We start from the raw sequence: 24,157 nt of genomic DNA, 5'->3' as shown, positions 1-24,157 counted from the left end.
CTGTTTAAAAACAGACCTAAAGTACATTCAGAGACCACCCCCCGCCCCCAGCTTCTCGAGTGGCTGAATCACCCGTTTCATGTGTAAGCTGAGTGGGCTGAGAGCCGTGAATCAGGATTTGTCAACACTCAGGACCTGGCGTGCGGCCTCCTCGTCTTCACAAGAACTCAGAAGGGGGTCTTTGTGCTTCAACCCCCCTCTCCAATCACAGAAGAAGGGTGGTGAAAAAGCCTTTTTAACTTCGTCCTGTTCTGAGTGAGTGAGGAGTTACTTTGGCCAGAGAGCCTCTCCCAGCCCTGGCCGGCATCTGCCTGATCCCCTGGCGTGAGTCTGGTGTCCCAGAACGCGGGGAGCATCGTCTCCAGCACTGGAACCCTTGGCAGCTTCTTTGTTAGAGGAATTGTTCTGTATTTGTTCTTAATTGTTCGGTAATGCTAGGTTAAAGGCATGTTTAAATGCGATTTTAAAACCACCTTAAAATAAAAATGTGTTCTTTTTCACTTTTTCTGCCCTCAGAATTCTTCAAAAGTATAAATATTTAAATAAACAAATTGTCTATTAAAACATGTGTTTTTCTTACAGTCTGGAATTTTCTACATATTATGTGTGTATATATATATCTTTTAAATTTACCTGGTTTTGGAAGGCATATTGGGTAAAGTACCAATGAACTATAACACAGACATAGTCAGGTCTGTGTATTATATTCCCTAGTTTTCTGGTGCAACCTCCTGAAATAACCTAGATAAAAAGCTGGTTACATGCTGATATTTTCAGTCTGTGTGGCCTGAATTTCCAGGCTGATCATTACATACTGCCTGGAGCTTCTTATTCTCATTGGATTAAAAAAGATTACTTTGAAGCGAATGGGGCAAAAGAGGCTAACTGATTTTACCACTCTTTTTCTTTAACTGTGCTGAGAGTATTGAGTTAAACGGAAGCTGTCAGTATTCTTACCTAAATAAGACTCGCTTGCTTTAGAAAAAAAATAACCTAAATTGGACTTCGGTTAAGAGTCTCATTTTTAGCTTTAAAGAAAAAAAAATCACAGAAGTAGGACATGTGTTGAAACTGTCTCATCTTTGAATATGAAAATACAGGTAGATCGTTTTAATTTGCTTTTGGAGTTTATTATTTGAGTTGACTTATTTTTCTACACATGATAAAATATTTAGCTTTGTCCAGTGAAATCCTTCAGAAAAGAACTAAGGTATAAAGATCATGCAAGAAAGTGGCATTTATACACATTCACTTTTAGAATTTTTTTGGGTTCCATTGTATGGATCATTAAAAAAATAACCGACAATGGAATATTAAAGTGCATTTTTGTGGTTTGATTCTTCTATTAGCACTATGTCTCAGTCTCTTTTCTTTTTTTAACTTAAGTTACAGCCTCTTTCTAAGTAATGAAAAAAGATACCTTATTTGAGGAGTATAGAATAAATGTGGATGTTTTCTGGAGACACCATATTGTTCTTAGATGCCTTAAAATGTGTTAGAAAACACTGAAAGGGGAAAACTCTTCCCAGACATTGATTAGGTCACAATTCTGTTAGTGCCTCTCCAAAGGTTGGGCCATCTGTTGAAACTGAAGTTGGAGCCCCACTCAGTGCCTTACGGACCCTGCGAAGCACAGATGAGTCTGGGAGCTGGTTACTGGCCCCATCTGCTGTTGTTGGCTGCCCACTCATCCTGGTGCTGGCAGTTATCCATCCGATCTGAGACCCTGATGGCCCTTGTGCCAGGTTGTGAATGGCTGTGGGCAGGCCTGTGATTGGGTGTTTCTGGGCGGGATGTCTTTGAGGTGGAGCATGGAACACTCACATGGGATGTGCGTCCACAGTAGCCCCAGGGCAGCTGTGTTGCAGGAATCCCTTTTGGGGGGCCATTTCAGTGCACTCGGGGCTCTGGCTTCCTCTCGCTTTGCCTTGCAGACCAAGGTCAGGGGTACTGAAAATAGACAGATGAGAGGATTTCAGCCAAGGTTAGGCTGAAACTTGAGTAGATAGCCAGAGAAGTACCTGGCACAGTGGAAAGAGCCAAAAATCCGGAGAGTTTTGTATTCTGGCTCTGCCACTTATGGCGTGGCAGCCCGGCGACTGCTGTTCCCTGAGCATGTGCTCTGTGTCGGGTAGGAAATCAGGGTACACTGCTGTGTTTTCCATCCCCAGGGAGCCCCTGCTGAGCTATTCTGTTGAATGTCTCATGGGCTCTTTCCAGAGTCCCTCTTCATGTTGACCCTCTTCTCTCTCCATGAACAGATGAGGCCCTGAGACACTAACTGTCTTAATTTGATGAAGGTAATAGGCTGGGACGCGTGGAAGTGTTGGGATCCAGACCTCGCTCTAGCTCTGAGGCTTATTGTGTTCTTTGTCTGGTACCATCTTGTCTCTTTAAATTTTAGCATTTCTTCCAGTTAAGCTGTCTTTGTGGGTGGAGAGAGATGACCAGGGTATGTGGAACAAAGGATACTAACCTGGAGGTCGCAGCCCGCTGAAAGTGACACAGAAAGGACATTCCAAGTACAGAGCTGATTGGGGTGGAGGGGAGCAGTGGCTCAGCACTGGTGAGTGGAAACAGAGGCCTCGGGCCCAGCATGGGGGACCCCTCTCTAAGCAGAGCCTGATCTAATGCACTGGACTCGCCCCTTCTGCAGCCCTTCTGCAGCCGGCCTGGCAGGACAAGGCTGGTAGGGGGGCAGGGCACCCTGTAGGGACATGGTTCCCTTGTCAGTGACTTCATGGCCTCTCACCTGGCGCCGTGCTCCCCAGAGGGGAACCAGGGTGAGCCTCCATCACATCACCTTTGGTCTTGATAGCATTCCCTGGATTGCCTGACAGCTGCTTCAACCTCGGGACACACTTGTGTCTGATAGGAACTGTTGTCAGAGTGTGGGATGAATAGTTTTGAAAGCAGGGAGACAGTCTGTTTTAGAAGGGATTGGCTTGTCGGTGCAATGAAGTTTCTTCCTACTTGCCTGTAGGTTTGGCTAACAGTCTCGTTTGTAATAATGGAAGTGTGTTCTATGCCCTAATTTTGCTAAGGTTTGAAATATAAAAATTAGTGAGAAATTTACATGCAGAAACTTGGTCTTTGAGAGAATATCATTAATTGAAAAGGACAGTGTTATACTTCACATGCTTTTTTTCTAGGATTTATCTTAACGATTTTTCTACATTTTGTTTTCATCCTATGAAATTACCCATGGGGAAACTCACTAGCATTTAAGAATTCACTTAATTTCTCCTGACAGAAGTGCTCCCCAGTTGTGAATTTGGAGTTCTGATGATTTTTTAAATCATTCCCTGATTTTCTAGAGAATTCATTAGGAAAATAGGACCAAGTACTGCTGAGAACCTTGGCATTGCTGTTACCTCCTCCCGGAGCAGGGATGGCACAGACTGGCATATACGCTCTGCCTCCACCCGGGCGGCAAGGCATCGCCCCTCAGTGCACTTTGCCACAAGCCAGGACCATGCCCTGCTCCTCACACAGCCTGCAGACAGCCCCGAGTACCTCAGGATGGAGCCCAGATGGCCCCTGGGATCTGGGGATGTGGGCCGTCTTCCAGTAGGGTTCAGAGGACACTGCTCCTTCCACTTCCTGTGGCTAATGCCTTATCGTGGCCAGGTTGGTTACTCCTCTCCTGGAACTTCCCTTACGTTTCCCTTGGCTGAGAGCTGTGACTCAGGCTCTGCGCGGCTGCGGCTCTGCGGTGCTGAGGTTGTGCCTGTGCGGTGATTCTTGTGATCTGTCTTCTCTCTGGATCAACCAGATTGTGGTTTAAACAGGGCTATTTTCCCTTCCTTTCTCCAATAGGAGGAGTCCAGTAAATACAAATAATAAAAAAATTGTGCCCTTAGAGACTTTGTTTTTTAAAAGGCTGTTAAAAAGGCATCAGTTTACAAAAAAAATGTAGTGTGCTCTTTCAGAAGAATTAATGCATCCCCTAAATGTTACTGGTTTAAACAAAGTTATTAATTGGTAAAGATTTCCTTCTTTGACCAATCCCCCGACCCTCCCCCATTAAAAAAAATCCTTAAAGAAACTCGAATTTAAAAAAGGAAAAAAAAAAAAAAGAGTTCAACACTGCTACTTAACCATCAGCCTCATTTCCCCCGCCTCCCTAATGGGATTAGGTTTCGAACTTGGACTGAACCGAACGTTGTGTCCCTTCTGCTCCCCATCTTCCGAGGAAGGATGCACGGTGAGCTGCCCCCATTCCTGGCTACACTTTTCAGGATCCCCTGCGTTGGTGGCCTGGGGTTCTGTGGGATGCTACCAGCTATTAGCCTTCGACAGACGGTGACTGAATTTGTTTTCATGGTAAGCATTTGTTTTTCAAACGTATTACCCAAGGGAACATGGCTCGTGAGAGAAGATGAATCCCACAGTTGAAAAATACGCATTCTCTCTCCCGCTTTCTGTGTGCTCTCTGATGCATTCATGAGGACTTCCCCTTGACCTTGACTTCACAGCTCCTGGGCCAGATGAGCAGGCTTCCCAGAACCTACTGCCTGTGCACATCGCTGGTTCCGTGTCCACTGAAAATCCAGCCCGTTGCTCACTGATTGCCTGGCTTGCAGACTTTATCCACAGGGATTTGGAAATGTTTTGGTTAGGAGAGGTTTGCTGCTCACCTTAGCAGCACCGATGTTTGGGGAGTTGAAGGAAATACTGCACACTGTTCTCGTGTCCTCTGAGCAAAAAGACAACTGGCAGCTGCTGCAAACTCTGTGTCCTACAGCTGCGAGGCTGTCCCCTGCTCATGGCCTCTGTCCAGTCATCGGATCACAGGGCTTGGGTTCTGCAAGGTGCCTTTCACTGCCCCCTGAACCAATAAAGACACTAACAGTGTTGTTGTGGCTTTGAACTTGTGATTTTGTCATATTGAGAAGATGGGAAAGTGTCCACGCGCTGGACTGTGTTTGCATTTGCTTAATATTAGCTGTCTGCTGTGGTGCAGGACGTCATTGGTTTGGAGGAGTCTTACTTCCCTTCCTAACTGTTCTGTCCTCATATGAGTAAGACATGGAATTTTAGAGGGAGGATTGCATGTTAGCATCTTTTATATGCTCCTGAAGTAAACTTCCATTGTAAAACACTTGTTTCATCATGGTTCTTTTCAGTACATACTATATGTGGATAGTTCTTGATGTTTCAGGAAAAAAAAATTCAAGTTAGGTTAGTGGGAGTGAGGGTGGACACTTTCTGGGTCCAGTTTTCATCCCGCGCTTTGACACCCTTCGAGCATCGCTGTGCTTCCCTTGTGATTCCCGTGCTTTTCTGCAGCAGTTGGCATCTTATTGTTCGTTAATCTGATCAGTCACCTTTGGTGTCCTGAACCCTAACCGCAAATCTGACTCCTCCTGTGGGCGCCCACCTTCCCTGAGCTCGCTGACTCGGTGCGCGAGCAGGACCTGGCCCAGCCCCCCGGGGCTCGCGGACAGTGCCACTTGTAGATGCACTCGGGGTCGAGCCATGTCCAGTGTCCTCGATTTGTACGAGTGTACCCTGTAGGCTGTTCAACATTTTCACTTCATAAAGCCTTGTTTGTAATTTTAAATATTGTAGATTTTTTGTTGACTGGTGGGTCTTGGTTTTTGTGTGTGAGTGTGGTTGCAAAAAGCACCTAAGGGGTCATGGACGTATTAGAATTTGTCCTGTTGATGAGTATAGTGAAGTGACAGATAGAGATATTTGGAAGGGGGAAAGGCCATTTATTTGAAATGTTTAATGATAATTATTTGTAGTGTAACTTGCCATAATTTTAGTCATGATTTCAAAATTATGAGCTGCTTTTGTCCCCCATATACTTACATTTTTTTTGTCCAGTGTTCAGTACATAGGATTTTTACACCCAGGATTCTTATAGTTTACATTTTCACAGCTCTAGTCATCGAGTCATTGCTATGAATTCTAAGGATGATTACATTTAGTCTGAAAATGTATCAGTGCTTTTATGAACCCAGTATCTCTCCGTATCAGGACATGAGGTGATGAGTAACTGTAGATACTGTAAGTTTCTGAAATCTCTGTGCATCTTTCAATAGAGATGTTTATTTAAAGTGTTACGATCTTCTCACCCCCAATAAAAGAGTTGTTGTTAAACCTTTAGTGTGACCTTACAATCTGCTACATCCTGAGTTAAGCATATTTTAAAAATACTTGCTGATGTGCTTTAGAGAAAACTGGAGCAATTTGTTTAACCCAGCTTGGGAAATGACTCTCAGGCAAGTGATCAGTAGATTTTGGTGGGGTGTGGTACGCATAAATGAAGTTGTGCATGTGTTGGGGTGGTGGCTAGGGGGCTGGACTTCCCTGAAATAGGAGTGAACTGCCAGATCTCAAAGGGATTTTAGTCATTTCCAGTGACTGGGTCCATAACACCCAGATCTTTCTCCTTTTTCCCATGGTATTAGGGCCCCTCCCTCTCTCGCTGCCTCCTTCCCCCATCCTCTGCCATTTCTTCTTTCCTTCCTTCCGCTTAGAAAGGCTAAAAGTGAGTGTTCTCAAAGTTGAAGCCAAAACAAAGTTACAGAGGATTCCAGGAGAGCTGGGGCCTAACATTGTCTTCTGAATTGAATCCTGAGGACTGTTGACATCAGCTGAAAAGTCAGTATATAAGAACATTGACAGGGCTTGTCCATCCAGCCACGTCCTGAGTGGGCTGCATATTCTGTTCATGGGGGGGCCACCTCTGAGGAACATTTGAAAGACAAGACTGGCATAGAAGTATTAAATGTGGCCATGAGAACAGGTCTTCTGGACTCTGAGTGGCCTCCTGGGCCCAGGCTGGCCACCACTTCTGGCAGAGTACAATGCACACCTGCAGTCCGTGCATACCTGCCACGCTGCACACCTGCTCTGCATGTGCGGATGCAGAGATGCTTCCCTGCCAAGGAGCAGGGGACACTTGAGGACATTGCCATTTCATGTCAGACACCTGTGAAAGCACGAGGAGAGGCCAAAAGATAAGTGGAAATAACGATTGGGAGAAGACAGGGAGGGAAGAAGATGAAATAGTTGGAAGACGGTAGGTAAGTAACTTCTGGGACACGTAGGGGAAAAATTTTAAATATTTTGAAATTGATTTAATTGATGAGAAGTAGGCTTGCCTGGGTTTGGCTAAGTCATGACATGTATTTTCATAAAAAATTTAAATGAAGCATATTCTTACTGCCAAGTGAAAAAAAAAGCATTTGCCTATTTATCAAGTCTTCACTTTTGCCAGGTAAGTTTTTAAGCCTTGCATTTAATATCACTAACATTTTATGCTGCCTTACCTAAGTTATGAGTGTATGTTAAGCAGTTTGTGGCCAGTAATAGAATTTTTCACCGAAGATATAATTGTCTTCAGTGTTTATTTGATGGCTTATAGGGGCTTGTTCACAGTGTTCCTTAAATTGCTTTTTCCTGCGGCTGATTTGATTTAGCAGAGGGCACGTTGGTGTTGCATTTGTATCTGACATACCATATTTGGAATGCAGAATTGACAGAATAAACCGAACTGTGAACAGTTGGGAGTAAGCCCATAGTCTGCAAACACATCTGTAGAAAATCCAACGGCAGCAGGCAGATCTAACTTGCTTCTCTTACAAATAGGCTGACTTCTCCCATTTGCAAAGTGAAATAGACGACTGTTAACTTCCTTAATGATTCTGTGAAGCTTCTCCAGTGAGCAGTCCCCTTGTGGAAGGTGGAAATGGAGTTGGGGGTGGGAGTGTGGTGAGGTTTTTTCCTTTGAAGCAGAGATGACCGTTACGCTGTTTGGAGTGCCTGAGCCTGAGAAGAGCTGCTGAGAAGACTGATGCCTAGCTGTGCTCCAGTAAATGTTTTCAAAATACTTTTTTCAGCAGCCTGGGACCTGGGTGTTTTGAATAGCTTGTTAAACAGACTTTTAAGAGGTAGAGCCACTACTGAGTAGTGTTTAAATGTTGACTTGATTCATGAGACTATACTGGAAAATAAATTGCAAACTTGAGTTAAGTGTGACATTTTAAACGAGCTTTTTGGTCCTTAAAATCACTTTTCCTAGCTGGAGATGATCTAGCTTCTCCCTTGTTTTTCTTGCCTCGTCACCAAGCTTTAGAGCACCAGGCCAGCCTCCCCAGCTCTCAAACATATTCCTTTTTTAGAAATAAAAGTACCTGGCCTCTATGATCCATAACTGTGAGTCATCCAGTGGATGGATATTAAAGAACTATAAAAACATACTTCAAGTAAGATTTTCACGTTGTTCCAGAGCACACTCTAAATTTGGACTCATTTAAAATGGAAGTGAAAGGCTGTACCGTTGGTGCCTTGATGAAACATTCTGGTTGATGCTACTTTTGAGTTGCCTTTCACACGGGCCGGGTCAGCCTCACCTGGACAGAGGCACTGGGTTGACTTTCATTTGCCTCTGAAATGACAGCCCCTCATTCGTACATCAGTAACGGTAACCAGTTTCTGATGTTTGAGAGTCTTGGACAAAAAGCCTGAAGGTTTTGCCATGCCAGTGTGAGCTAATACTTGGCAGATACATTCATGTTTATTTAAAGTTTTATTTTAATGTTTGGTGATGTTTGGGCAAATTAGACACAGCATGAGTGCTTGTTAATACCAAGATGTGTTAACAGTGGGAAGGTCATGAGATGAAAAAGTTACTTTGCCAGAGAAGCCAGAAGTGATGAATGGGGACTTGATAGTGTTTTATGGAATGTCAGTTTTGGCCTGTCTTTCTTAAGTGTCTAATTATTATGCCACATACAGTAAGTTGAAGTCCTGGAATGAATCGCATGCTATTTTCCCCACCACTTTGAAATGCAGTACATGGTATTAACAAAGCTGATGCCCAGCCAAGAGTTAATGGAGGCAATAAGGATTTTTAAGAAAAAGCAAAAGTTACCAGGTTTTTTTGTTGTGGTGGTGGTGGTTTGTTTTGTTGATAGTTGAGGCTCCAAGGTACGGAGACTGCCATTCTCTCTGCATTGCCGTGAAATTGTAAACATTTGTGTCGCGGGCTTTGTCTGACTCACTTTTGTTCCCTACAGCGTTAGTGTAATACCTGGCTTGCAATTGGCTCTCAGTCGGGATGGACCTTTGAATCTATGTTTTTGAAAATCATTGTGCCAAGGAGTGTTTTTAGCAGTCACATTCAATCCAGTTTGTAACCTGAATAAATTATGTTTTTTTTTGTTGCTAGAATTTTTGAATTTATGAACAAAAATGAACTTTTGTAATAGGCCTTGACATTTGAATTTTTATTTCAATTTGATCTCACATAGAACTCTTATTGAGTAAAGGGTGCTGTGAAGGTTTGCTTTATACAGAGTGCTCCAAGGAGTTATTGCTACTTAGATGTTACATTTTGTGTTTCCTAATTGTTAAAATGATGTATTTACTTATAAAACAATGACAGCACGATACATGGGGGGAGGGGAGGAGAAAGGAATTATTAAAATAATGAAAGAAAGGCTTCTTTCTTACAGGGATGAATGTGTTTTGTCGTTGAAGTTTTCATTTGTTCTGCTGCTGAGCCAGTCCTGGTTGAGCTGGGAGCAGACCCTGCTCTGTTAGATTTGCGGATAAGAAGCGTGATTCTGTCTTTGTTTCTTTCATAATCACAACCTCGCTTTTCTCCTTGCCAGCTGAGAACTTAGGCCAGAACATCAACAAGGTGGACAGTAACTTTGGATTTGTGAATACAGATTTTATAAAATCACTAGTGTTTTATTCCTGACATCTGCCAGGTTATGCAGAATAAAGAGTTTAAAAAACATTTTGGTGAAAAGGACAAACTCTGCACTTGTTGGAGTTGAGTAAATATTTTGTGATTCAGTTTCAAGTGATCTTAGGATACTCGAGATGCCAGATTGCCTGTCTTGGGTGCCGACACGGTGCCATCTGTTGTTCTCAGGGCAGCTTTCCTTGCCTGAGGTACTCACTAAATAAGGACACTGTTGTCCCCACTCCACACAGGGAACTGGAGGTACAGAGGAGTTAAGTAGCCCATGGTACAGAGTTAGTTAAGGAATGGGATGATCTGAACCTAGTTCCTGGTCCAGCCTCATAGCCACTTAGCTTTAACTGTTTTCAACTAAATAGCTCAGTAGACATGGGCATAAATTAATGCAGTTTATTTTTCACATGACTTATCGAATGAGACCCGTTATTTGCTAACGTCTTGAAAGCTGTTTCCTGTATTTGAGTGACTTTTCTGCCCTCATTCTCATCATTTTCCCCTGCACCGTTGATGATAACCTGTAAGGAGGGACTGGTAAGGGAGAAAGGAGGGAGGCAAGCCCACCAGTGACAACTTTTGGCTCCAGATGGTTTTCCTCTGTTTTTTAGCTTTTCTGCTGTAGTCTCTCCCGTTTCCAGGTCTGTCCTTTGAGTCGAATCCCATGTGGCCTGGGAACGTCCGGGTGGGGAGAACCTGGTGATGCCATTTAAGCGGAAAGGCCGTGGGATGAGCCCGTGCACTTGTGCGCACAGCGAATGTGTTTTTAGCAGTGGAGCTTTGGCTCATTGTAGTGAAAATGTTTTTCCATGAATAATTCTTTAATGTTGGTCTTGGGTTTTTACTGCAGACGTTACAAGTCTGGCTCTGGTTCCCCTTTTAAAAACTCTTACAAATTGCCAGTTTGGTGTAAGGGTTAGGGAATCACATTACTTTCGATTTATATTTGTTTCTATTTTTAGTATTTAAGTTATTTTTTAAAATGTCCTAGCAGTATTGAAAAAAATGTGTCTACATGTGAAGATTATTCCACATTAAGCCCAAGCTTTAGTGAGGATTCTGGCACGTGACTTGTGGCACGTGCCTACTCTTGAATACTGTGTACAAGTCTGGTGCTTCTGCTCCCGTGGTTTAATGAAGCACCCAATACCCTTAATGATGTATTTATTATCAAATTTGGATGAAAATCACCAGCCCAGCAACAAGTGGAATGGTTTTGAGACTTTTCTCATTTTCCAAACACCCAGTATTTCTGTTGAATTGGATTGGAGGGGCCAGGAAAGGATTCGTCCGGAAAAACAGAGATGGCTGTTACTTTTTATGCTAAGTAAGTGTGTGGCCTGGGAGAGTGTGTTGGGTCATTCCTATCCCAGGTGGAACACGACTGAGGCATGCATAAATTTATGGGTCAGTGCAGTTCATTTTCCTGCCCTCACGAAGGTACTTTGTGTGATTTCTGCCCATCTGGGCTTTAAAGAGGTCTGTGGTTCTCTGCAGAGAGCCAGGTCTTCAGAAGTTAGTTCGTTTCTTGCACAGACAGTTGGCCTCTTTTGGTCAACAGAGCTGGTTTATATGGTTGTTAGTGAACGGGTCTATAGCGAGGATGTTACAGGCTTGATCTAACGCAGGCCACTAATTTTGAACAGGGGAGACAGCCTGCTGAAGGGGATTGCTTCCTCTGGTCCCCGGGGCCACTGCTAACCTGTGGCCCTCCTGTGGGCTGCAAGGTGATGGGTAGGGCTGCGTGGGTCAGACCCCGTCTGCTCAGGTGTGTAGGGAAGCCTGGCTGCTGACAAAGAGGATGTCGTCAAATTTAGGCAATCTGAAAAGAAAAAGAAATACCAATACCATCCGTGAACTCAACCACTTACACAAATGTTTAAAAAAGGACATTGGTGAACCTCTTTGTTCTTAAGAGATCATTATAAAAATGTGTATGTGCAAAACATGTCTTCCTAAAGAAGTCTGAGCCACTCAGAGGAGAAACTGGAGTTGGCTCCTGGCCTTCTCGCAGACACTCGCCTTTATTCACTTCCTGCCTGTCTCAGTGATTCAGGCACCTGAAACTTCAGTGTGTTTCTTTGATTTGGCTTCTCTCTCCTCCTTTTTATTCTTTTGAAGATGGACTCAGATGCTTGGGGCAGTGACTTGTGGTGCTTCTAATCCTTTGCAGATACCTGCCCATCCCCCCACATCTTCAAAGAACTTACTAAATTTTGTTTAATTCCTCCTCAAGCAGAAGTGAATGGCTGGCCTAGTCTATTCAGTTTTTCAGGACACATTTGCATACCTGCCCCTTCATTTGACACCTGTGGCTTCTGAAAATAAAGCCAGATAGCGCTGCATAGTAATTTAATCAGTTGTATCCACACAAGTGCTTCTAGGATTTCCCTCCTGAATTAGGTAACAATACCCTTCCCCCGAGATTGATACATATAATTAATTAAGTAGCCCAGCAAGTTCTCCTGGAAAGGAGGGAGTGGCAGGCACAACGCTTCCACCTTTGCAGACCTCCCCCCAGCACACAGGTGGGAGGCCTTGTACTGTGGCATTGACCAGAGATCTGTCCACTGTTCGTCTGCCTCTGGGTCCCACCCTGTGGGGCAGGGCTGGTTCATTAAAGTTCCCACAGTATTTATCAAAAAACCCAGTTGGGCCTACTTGGCATATGTGTCTGTTACACTCTGCATCCACAAATGTTGAAATGATTTTTCTAGAAATTAGAAGCAAGTTATTGATCATGAGTCATTTGTCGGCTATGCAGTGCGCATGCGGTCTTCTACCGCCATTTGAGAATAGCCCCTTAACTTTCATTATCATTAACACCTGTAGTATAATTTATAACAATAAGAAGAGTGAATAAATCATAGGTCAGATGAATAGGGAAGTTCATTCTGATGATAAAGTAGACACTAATCAGGACTTAAAGAATTAGGCCACAGTCAGGAAAGTTGCAGACTGGAAAAATAATTATTAGTGGAGAATCTCGTGGTTCTTAGCATATCTTCCTGAAGCTAGCAGCCCTGCTTCTTCACCGTGAAATCCTCATTGTGCTGATTAACCTCTGTATTTAGTAACCCCAGGTAGCTCATTTATTGTTCAATGTTCACACTTTTTTTTTTAAACCAAGCATATTAGGGGATGTTGGCATATCAAAGATGTGAACGAAAAATAGACGGAATTTAGAAAGAGTAATAAAGACTAGAATTGGGAGATAATGCACCCTAATAAAAGAAATTCAGAAAGAACGATGCATCTAATCGTCAGGGATAATGTGATTGTATTGTAAAGGAGAGGAACGTATTTAGCACTAATAATAATAGTAATGACAATAATAAGGAATGCTTTCATTTAGCAAGTGTCTCATTCAAATGTAGAGGAAGTGCCCCCAGTAACTTCTTGGAAGCCCGAGGTAGGTTACCAAATAATTTGTTGTACAAACCAGAACATCTGTAAGAATGAAAGGGAGTGCTGTTAGTAACTATGCTGGGACAACAGGTGTGAATCAGAACTGCCTGTAAGGTAGTTAATAACAAGAATATGATAGAACCCTACTTATTCAGTCAGTATAACGCTGGCCTTTCCATGAGTATTTACTGGTCTAGAATAGAAGAGGGAGGGTCTGTTTAATAGAATAGATCTGGTTTGTTATTACACCGATTAAACAAATTCTGCATGGGCATTACCTATCCTCAGGGCTGAGTCTGGACTACCCTTAAAATCAGAGTTTTAAAAACCTTGAGTGTGGCTTACAAGTCAGAAATGGTTACTCCGCAAGACATAGTTTACTTTGAAGGTAAAAGAGTGATGATGGGTACGGGAAAGTGCCATATATGGCATTGTTTTTAACAGCTTATGAGATTTGGAGAACTCTGGATATTTTCAAAAGCTTTCTGCTGCTGCTGGGAATGGAATGGAGGCCCTGCTGGGAAGTAACTCAGAAATCTGTCAATAACTGCTCTAATTCCAGGAGCTCGAATTTGGAAGTTTTGTCTGCAAAACTGCGTTTCCGTTCAGCTTCTATTTATTAGTAATAACTTTGAATTTCTGTTTATTGTATGGCACATATTTTTGATTAAAATATTTTTATTCAGCCATTAAAATGAGGTAGGTAGTAGGGTAATACTATAATAATAATACACCTTGATACCGAAGGATGTTCATTATTAAGAAAGTGATCAGGCAATTTACAAAACAGTACTGTTATTTGCTTCTATTTTTCTTTTTACCCTTGGGCACACATGTTACAGATAAAATAGTGTAAGGATATATTACTAAATTTAACTGCTTATTTGAGAATTAGTGGAATTTCTGTTTATTTCCTTCTAACTGGTGATACATTGACCAGATTTTCTGTTCATGTCTACTTTTAAAATACGAAAACCTAGAAATGAACCTTTTTCCTTTGATAAAAGTGGTGGTTCGTACTCTGAAGCTGGCTAGCTCTTTATGTTCAAGATCGTGTTTTCAGATGGTGAAATCATTCACTGTCATCTCGTTCTCATGGTCAGAAGCCAGAGATCAGTTACTACATGTCATTCAGAAAGCGCTCTGTAACCAGTGAGGCAGTCGTGTGGTGGTCAGATGTCATAACCGGCAGGCCCGTGGTCGTCCTTCAGGCTCTGCCATCCTCTGTCAGCAGAGTCAGAGCATCTCATCCGACAGGGGCGTCTTTCTGATTATTTCCACATGCGTTTAGGTGACTGATTTATGTGAAACTGGGGAATAAGACCTCCCATGCATTCTTACAGCCTCCCTGACTACTGCAGTTAAAGATGAAGAGGAGGATGCTGAAGTTACTGAAAATCCTAGTGACCGTTTATGGTGTGCTCTTACTATGCCGTGCCTGGTGCAGACTCTAAGCCCAAATCCTCTGCTCCACCTCTGGACTGACCAGCCTGCCTCTCTTCCTGTGCTTTCTCACTATTCTCAGCAAGAGCGTTGGCTCCGTCAGCACTTCTGGCCTGTCCAGCCCCAGTTCCAGCGAGGCACCTTGAGGACCAGGCAGTCGGTGCAGCTCTGTCCACTCATGTGTTGAGCATCCCTGCATTGTCAAAATCAGCAGGTGCCACACGCATTGCTAAGGGACTTTCTACCCCTGAAGTTTCTTAGAAATATGACTTGTCTTTCCACTTCTTGGCGTGTGTGTAATTTTATGAATTCTTCTGATTCATGTTGTTTCCATCCTCCAGTTTGATGTCTCTGAGCGTGGATCAGCAGCCGGTAGGTAGTTTGTTTTTCCTTTGTATTTATGCTCTCAGTCTTTCATTTTCTCTTTAAAGTCTATAAATGGAAGTAAAGTAAATAAGGCACATAGGGCCCTTTTGTTTGACTGTTTAAAATTATCATTTTCTTTCTTCACTGTTATACAGGTGCCCCACTAGGTAGAAAGATGGACATGGTGAGAGATTTAGGACTTGATTCATTTTTAAGTTATATGTTAAGTCCATAGACATCTCTAGATACCTGGATAGTAACTGAATTTTAAAAATTCAAGTAAAGTCTGTGTTTCAAGGGAAGGATGTTATTCTAGGAATTCTGCTGAAATAAACGGTGTGCGTAGGCGAATGCTTGAATATTTAGGCATTGCCGGTAGCGGAGTTGGCAGTGTTAAACAGCTTATGGCATATTCAATACAGGAATACTAGATGGCCCTTATAGGGGATGGTTTAGATCTGTATTTACTTTTACAGAAAGATGTCCACTGTAAGTGTACATATATGCACACATGTATAAGACATTGACATAATGCCAGACAGCCAGAAAACCTGCAAACATTGTATGAAATAATTCTAAATACTTTTCACCCTGATTTCCCCAATGTTAGTATTTTACCACATTTGTTATATCATTCATGTTTTCTTCTTTCTGTTTTTTATATATTTTTTAATCCTCTAGGTAAACTTTTTTTTTTCTGAAACATTTGTAATTAAGTTGTAGACATGATGCCTCTCTTACCACCAGATACCTCAGGGTGTACTTCCTAAAACCAAGGATGTTCTATTACATACCACAGTAAAATGATCGCAATCAGGAAAGTTGCGTTGATTGAGCACTGTCGTTTAATTTAGAAACCTTATTCAGATTTTTCCAGTCGTCTCGGTAATGTCCTTTATCTGGTGCGGGGTCTGTTCCGGGATCACACATGCATTTAGTTGCTTGTCTCTTTGGTTCTCTTTTAATCTGGAAGAGCTAGCTACTCAGTCTTTCCTTATCTGTCAGGACCTTGACAGTTTTGAGGAATACAAGCTAGTGAATTCTAGCCAAATTGTTGAGTGTTCCTCTGTCTGGATTTCTGTGTTACTTCCTCATGATTAGCTTCAGAGGATGCATTTTTGCTAGAAGGGTGGTGGAAGTGATGCGCTCGTCCCTGTGCGTTTCATCAGGAAGCACACAGCGTTGTGTGTCTGTCCCATGACTGGTGACATTAACTTTGATCACTTAGGTGGTTCCTACCAATCTCCTTTGTAAAATTAATAACTTTTTGCTTTGTAATTAGTATCTTGTGAGGATTTTCTTTGAAACCGTGTAAGAATCACATTTCTCATCATGCTTTCCCCTTTTAACTTTATACCCATTGGTGATTTTTGCTTGTCTGGTATTTGCCAAATGGTAGTTTTCTAATTCCTTCCCTTATTCTTATATTAGTTGGAATGCTACTGGAAGTAAGAGCTTTCCCTACTCATTTACCTATTTATTTATATCAGAATAGGCTCATAGATTGTCAATTAGTTCTATTGATTATTATCCATTATTATCATTATTTCTGCCCAGATTGTTTCAGGTTGGCCAGTGGGAGCCTGCTCAAGTTTCAACTTGTCCTGAGCACTTTTGAGCACTTTGTAGGTTTTTCTGAGCACTTCCCTTAACTTGTCTGTTCTGTTTTAGTTGGTGGTGTGTGTTTTATGTGGAATCACTACTTTACTAGATTTTATGTAAGCCTATCTATATATTTGTGATTATATACATTTTAAAAACTCTAAATGAGATTTATTTAAATGTTAGTGATGGTTGCCTTTGGGTTGTGAAATTATTGGTTATCTGTATTTTTTTCTGAAAAAAAAAAAGGCCATATCACACGTATGTTACTTTTATCAGGGAAAAAAGTTGTTTTTAAACAGCGAAGATTAGTTGTGACTGGAAGTCACACATCTCTAAGCCTAACTGAAATTATCCTGCCTCATCTGCCTGATTTTTGGGGACATTTGTGTTTTTCAGGTTATGTTATGTGTGAAATGGGGCACTGCCACTGAATGCCATCTAAGTAGTTGAAACAATCATTCTACCTTTAGACGTTTAGAAATCCCAGTAGTCTGTGCTCTGCTCCTTTTTTGTGACTGATGAGGCATCTGTCTGCCTGGGTGGTTAAGTGACTTGCCCAGAGTCATGTGGAGGAAGTTGAGGGTCAATTTAAAGTTCTGACCCTGAGTCCAGTGTTCTTAGAAAACCCTTAATACTGTTTTCATTTGTTTGTAGCCACCTTCTGGCCACAAGGAACTATGAAGTTTTAAAGAACCTTCCGCTTAAATTTGTGCCATTTACTGGATAATATTCCAGAGCTTTACATGCAGAAGTCATCGAAGGCCATTTGGCTGTGGTTGGTGGTTAACAACTTAAGGTGATGCTGGGTTGGTTTCTGGATAGACTGGTCATGAAGTGCTGATCAGTCTGCTGCTTAGCATTCATCCTGTAATTACGCTTTTAGTCTATAATTGCAAAAACATAGTTGGGTTGATTGATGGAGGGCAGGTAAATTTGTGCCAGTTGTTTAAATTTGTAAACTTTCTCTAGAATGAAGACCTGCCTGCCAGGAGAAGAAAGGTCTACCTGTGCACCACTGAGTGATGTCTGTCGAAGGTCAGGAAAGCCTCCCTCAACCCCTGCAGACTCGCTCTGATTCCCCTCTCCTGCCCGCTCAGAGCACCTTGTCCTGGATCACTTGCTCCTGTGGCGTCGGGCATGTATGTGGGCACATACGCTTGTATGTCAGGGTGCTTCCTGCCCAACCTGTCTCAGCTCCGGGCACAGCGCCCCTCACACAGCAGGGGTGCAGCAGCAGTGAGAATGCCCTTCACCCTGTCCAGTGCTGACCCCTATCCCTTTCTCTTTTTGAAAAGACGTATAAAGACCCGATTCCTAAAGCAGTTACATCATTAGTCACAGCTTTGGCTGGAAGCAGTGGAAACCATTTCGAGCCAATAATAAGCATCTCAGGTGGTAACAGTAGCATGTGTGTATCAAGAACCACGAACCGCTGAGCTGTTTACCCTACTCGCAAGCTAAAAGGTTAGTCTGCCACAGTCTGACAGCTGCTGACAGAAGACACGAGACTCCTGGCTCAGAGACCAAGAAATTTTATTACTCATGGTGCTAACAGTAGTCATGGTATCAGCATTTTGGGGCACTAGTTCTAGAAAACCTGATTTCTATAGGGTGATGCTGAGAAGGCTAGTCAATACTTGTGCATGCTGTGGGGTGTATCGTAGGAGAGGAACCCTGAGTCTTTTATACTGGACTGTAAACCTGGCTGTTCTTTGCTCTGAAGAGAGACCGTCTCTTTGCCTTCCAAGGCCTTAAGCAGACCTGCCTTTGCTCTGGGGGGAAACACTGTCTTCTGAGTCTGTTTGCCTAAATTGATCCTTGTAATGATGATCTGGAGCAAAGAGTGCCTCTGCTTGCGTCATGTGTAGAATCGTGAGAGACCTCGGTCTCCACCAGGGCTCTGCCAGTAATGTGCATTGTGGAAATTTAGGAAACAGAAGGAAAATAGTTGCTGGAATCCTTTCACTCTAAAATAATCACTGTTAAAGTCTTGAAATACATACTTTTAGTGTTTTATCCCCTTAAGTATAGATATTTGTATATAGCATGTGTTTCATAAACATTGCTAATATTGTACAGTCTAACTTATAACTGGGTTTTTTCTGCTGGCACTGTGTTATACCTGTTAGCCTCTCCTAACCACCTGGGTTCTTATCGACATGGTGGAGCGTCTTTGTCCAGTCTTGTGGTCCTTTGGGCCACACTCTCTGCCCAGCACTTAATTTCACTAAGTATAGAATCAGAGTTTTAAAGATTCAAGAAGTTTCAGATCATTTGATCCAACCCTTTCATTTAAGGTGTTAATGCTCTCGTTTCCCATAACGACGTTTCACTGAGAACTTCTGGAAGCAACAGCACAACCTTAATGTGGAACTGTAATGGTGGGAATTGGGGCGTTTTCAGAAGTTGCTGGATCAGCCACGTCGCTTGGGTGATTCTCCTCCTGCTGTTGTGCCGTAAGTACGGGGGCCCTCGCGTTAGGCCCTGACTAGACTGTGTGAGCCTGGGTCTGGCTCTTCGAACCTCTTAACCCTCTTGATCCTGCCCAGTCAAGCCCACAGTTGACTCCCGTGGACTGAACTCCGAGGGCCACCTTTGCTCATACCTGTATCCTCAGAACCCCTCAGGAATCAGGCTGTTCATCACGGAGCAAGTGGCTTGGAGCCCTGGGAAGTGCTTGACCAAACAAGAGTTAGTTTTAAAACTTATTCTTCCAGTCAGACTCAAGTCTTTGTGAATAGTAGCAAGACAGTTCATTTCCAGCATATGCATCTTTCAGTTTATTAAAAACTATGGAAAAATCTTTTCCTGAAAAGTATTCCCCCAAACCTGCAACTTGAGGTGTTAAATATTCATATTTCTAGATTCCATTAAAGACAGTTGTGAGATATTTATAGAAGTAGAATCTGCACTGGTTTAAAAAAATTCAGTGTTCTCAAGATTCTGGATTATTAAGGCAAAATTGCTAAATATTCTTTTGAATGGTGTCTTTCTTTGGAAGGGCACAAAACTGTTTTACCTGCTTTCAAAAAAATATTATTCTTTGTTGAATGATTTAAGCCTGTTAGTTCTTGGAAAATTATAACACATGCTGCCTTCAAAGAATAAAACAAGTTCCAGCTTCTTTTCCTAAGAAGTGACTGTTGTTATTAGGATATTTCTACTCCTGGTGTCATTCTGTGGACTGGACTTTATGGAGCAGACATCCGAGAAGCTCGCTGGGGCTGTGGCATTTTGTATTCTCTTTACATAATTTTATTCTCTTTCTTAATCCCCTGCCTGCCTTCTTCCCTGTTACCCCAGAGAAGAAGATCTGTGGCAGGGTGCCACATTCACTACCAGAGCTTTGCTGACCTTGAACAGAGCCTTGTCCAGTCGGTACCTTTGGTCTGACCATTCCCTTTGTTGGATCTTGGTTTTCCTAAGTCAGATGAGGTGCTGCACCCTGGCCCAGCTAGGGAGCTGGGGTGAGGAGGCTGGGGTAGAGTTGGAATGGGTCAAGCAGACTTGGAAGGAGAGAATGTAGCCTACGTTGGGGTTGCCCAAGTAAATGCTTGTGGTTTGGAGACCCCCCTGAAGTAGCATCATTTAGGGGTCAGGGCACAGTCCTCCATTGACTAGAACAAGGGCGTGAGAGTAGTGCGCTGGCCATAAGCCAGTAATTCTGACCTAGGCTTCTGCCCTCCCCAGGGTGGGAGAACCAGTCATGGCCACAGTGTCTTCTGGGAGCCAGATGCCATGTCCTAGGGGCTTTGCCTGTTGTGCCATTGAGTCAGGGGCCCTGCACTCACCCCTCCCCTCACTGTGATCCCTTCATTCTGATTGTGAAGGACGCCCCTGCCCTTCTCAGGGCCCCGCCCCTCCCCAGCCTTCCCCATCCTTAGGTCTTAGCTCACTTGCTACAAGGCTTCTCTGACCCCTCAGGTTAGGAAACTCCCTTTTAGACACTTCACAGGATCCTGTCCTTCGTCTTTAATTGCACTTGTCACTTGAATACGGATTGTGTTGATTATGTAGTTTATTTCAGTCTCCCCTGTAGGATGGGTATACTTCTTGGGGCAGGGAGTAAACGTTTGTGCTTCACCTCTGGACACCCAGGCCACGTTCAGGATTACTGTGAGTGCCCGGTACGTGTCTGCCGACTACATGGCTTACGCTTGGTATTTCCCCCTTGGGCCTGGGTCAGCCTAGAAATTGTTGGACTGGGTCTGCAAGGAGAGACCTGCCAGCTGTAAGTTGTGGTGGGAGACATGTAATCCCGATAAGAGGAGTGTCTTAACTGAAAGGCACTGGGTTTTCAAAGGGTTCATGGTACATAATAGAGCCATTCATTCACTACGAGGACCTCCCCTCAGTTTCAGCTTTGGTGTGGTTACTGATGTTAGATAATTACTTTCACTTCCAGCGTATGAACAAATTACCCATTTAGTGAGTTAATTTTTCTTCTCTTTTATTAAATGACTGAGTTTTTGCTTTTTCAAAGTTAGCCAAAAATTCTCTTAACATGTTTAAAAAATTAGTATTCCTTCAAAGCTAATTGTACCCGGAAGGAAAACTTATTTCCGATCTGCTGCTTATGTTTTGGAGTAACTTAAGGAGATTTTGCTTCTGTTTATCATACAACAAAAGTATAATAAGAGTTAAAATTGTACCTTAGCCATAGCAGTGCTTTAAAACTGAAATATGCTTTTATATAAGACTTCTGACACTGGATTGGTTGCAGGTAAATGCATTGCATTTTGATTGTGATACTTTGGCCAGGTCACATCCTGTCGTTTTTAAGAATGTTTGGCTGCATTGTTTGTTAATTTTGAGAATTAAGTGTAACTGCTCTGATAACAGAACCGTTTCCTGGAAGGAGGGAGGAGCTCTGAGCTGAGACGACCCATTACGTGAAGGGAGAGGTTCTTTTTATTGCTTCACTTAGTCAAATTTACTTTGATAATAGTAATGAATTAGTTCTGCTCATTTATTAATTCTGAATAAATTGCTCATTTTTCTGAAAATATTGATTGTCTGCAGATCATAAGACCTGCATTAAATAAAAGCGAAAACCCAGAAGTGATTGAAAATCTGGGCCCAGAAGTATAGGTGGACCTAAATGGCAGTCATGCTTACTTTGCTTTGACAGTTTCAGGAAAAAAAAGATAAAAATGAAAGTCCTGTTATCACCCTGTGAAAGTCCCATATAATGCCAGCCTAACCAACATTTCTAGACTATTCTTAGGCCCTTTTCACAAGTTGAAGTAATTTTAGCAATCAGTGTCTTCTGCTGTGAATACCAGTATATTCATTTCAGTCATGTATGATTTTATTTATGACTTTATTCATAATTCTGAAGAACTACCCAGTCAACCCACAGAGTCATGAGAAATAAGAAGTTGTTGTTTTGAGCCACTAAGTTTTGGGTGGATTGTTATACAGTAGATACTTGATATTCCAGGTATAGTCATAACTTAAAAAAAGAAATGGAGTAAGCAGGTTTCTGTATTCTACTCACCTATGCTTGGCACTGAATAATTTACCTACTTCCCAAATTCTACTCTTTTCTGAAAGAATAACAGTTTACTGCATTAAGAATCTTCCAGAGAACGTGCCACCTGCTTTGTGGGCAGTTTGAAAAGAGAGCTTCCAGATGACTTTGTGCCTCTCTAGAGTGTGTGTTGGAGTAAGTCTGTAGCATCCCAAGGTGGTTACTTAGAGGATTCACTTTGACATCTTTGTTAAAAGTAAATAAAAAGAAAAAGAAAAAGAAACAGCTTTATTCCTTATTTCCAGACATATTCCCCCTCAAGGACGACACCGTCTTAGTCCTGGTGGTTTTCTTCAGAATCTGATTAGGGAGGTGATACTTGGCAGAACATGTTTTCTGGTCGGCTCTTTCTGGCTTTGTACTTAATAATGGAATAATATTATGAAGACAAAGATCTTATCTTCAAATGACCTTTTTATAGTCTTAGTAAAAAAAAAAAAAGGTAATAAATTCTGAGAAGCAGTCTCCCTTACCATTCTGTTATCCACCCGGCATGCCCCTCAGTGCCCTCAAGAATGTGCATGCGTCGTGGGGGACACTGTGAGCCACCCTCTCAAGGAGAGCCTGCACGTCCCTGTCCCCTGTGGAGGAGGGACTCCGGGCAGGTGGGGCAGGTGCGGGCTGCTGGCTGTTGAGAAGTGCAAGGAGCGGTTAGGATTCAGGGAGGAAAGCAAGCTCTAGCTGATTGTTCTGTAAAACAGATAGCTTTTTACCCCCTCTTTATTATTTGACTATTGTTCCACCGCACCTCAGAACACATCTGATACTTTTAAGTAAAAGCAACACTTGGAGGAAGAGCTGCAGCTTGCTCTCTGGAGTCTTCAAGGGTGTCTTGAATGCTTCTGGACCTTGATGAAAGAGCGAAAAACTGTCAGTGGATGCTTTAAGTTTTTCTAAACCTTGATAAACGTACTAGAGCTGGCCGGTAGCTATAGACTGTAAAAAACTGCTTGTGCTTTTTATTTCTTGGGAAACCCTTGTTTGGAATCATATGTCTTGTTTGAAGCCAAAAAAGTGTTATCGGTGACAATGCTCCTGTGAGATCTTGCCTTGACCTCGCACAACAAAAGATTGATTTTGAAAGCCTGTCTGTCTGTTCACCGCATAGGCAGTTTGGGAGCCGAGTGCAGGGAGGGAGGGGGACGGGGTCTTGGGGGTGCATGAGAGGAAGGGGTGCCGCTTCCTCCCCGGTCGGTGGGCACAGAGGAGTGTGACTTCCCTCCTTCCTCTGCCAGGTCATCCTTGTCCTTAGGATGGCTGACAGCTTAGCTGGAAGCAAGGTCCTGGCCCCTCTGGGCTGCTGGAGGCGGACAGTCATTGTATGGTCAGCATGGGCGCATGTCATATGGGAAAGTGCCCTCAAGTACAGGGAAAACTCTCTTACTAAATAGAGATCTGGAGAAACACACGGTAGAGTGTCATTTCAGACAAAAGATTTGGGGAAGAGGCTGTCTGAAACAAGACCATTGTGGTGAGCAGGTCACCCATCAAAATGTCATTCTGATTTGCAGACAGAGGTGGAGTAAGGGCCATGGTGTAGTGTGGAAAGTTACCCCGACGGTGGATGCTTGAGGGGTGGCTCTGACCGGGGGCGACTTACTCGCCTCTCTGTAAAGTGGGGGCAGGGATGGTCCTCACTCAGAGGTCTGTTGTGGTGACTGAGTCACTTAGTACCGTGGAGTGCCTAGAACAGGCCCCGACACCACACAGGCGTTGCACGCGTTTCCTTAGTAACAGTTGTCAGGAGTTCCGTTAGGCTTGCTAGAATCCTGCCATCATCCCCCCTGAAACGCATGCACACCCAGCCTTCCCCGCTGTGACCTCCCATGGCTGCGACAGAGACACATGGCAGTATTTGTGGTGTAAAGGGAAGTGCCCCGGGATTAAGGAGGGTGCAGGATTTTGTTGTCCTAAATGGCCAACTATTGCCAGAAAAATCCAAAGAACATTGTTGTGTGAGCCACAGCTGCAGGAAGTGTCTGCTGGAGCTGAGCTCTGAGTAGGTGGGGTTGACTGAGCACGTCCATCACATGCCTCCTTAGCTGTTCTTCTGTGGGTTGGAAATTCTTTGGAAAGTA

At 43.1% G+C, this 24,157-nt stretch overlaps 1 protein-coding gene and 1 long non-coding RNA gene across 3 annotated transcripts in view; one reads left to right on the top strand and one right to left on the bottom strand.

The window, feature by feature from the left end:
- Positions 1-24,157, top strand: part of TRIO (trio Rho guanine nucleotide exchange factor) — a 330,020-nt gene that overhangs the window by 29,163 nt on the left and 276,700 nt on the right. The gene's annotated exons all lie outside the window — the stretch shown is intronic.
- Positions 22,209-23,764, bottom strand: LOC140689995 (uncharacterized). Its single transcript, XR_012065154.1, has 3 exons — positions 23,680-23,764; positions 22,828-22,927; positions 22,209-22,501 (listed from the first exon to the last, which is right to left on the bottom strand). It is a non-coding gene; the product is annotated as an uncharacterized lncRNA (long non-coding RNA).

This window comes from Vicugna pacos, chromosome 3, assembly GCF_048564905.1.
Source record: "Vicugna pacos chromosome 3, VicPac4, whole genome shotgun sequence".
Lineage (NCBI taxonomy): Eukaryota > Metazoa > Chordata > Mammalia > Artiodactyla > Camelidae > Vicugna > Vicugna pacos.
This window is presented reverse-complemented; position numbering and strand designations above follow the sequence as displayed.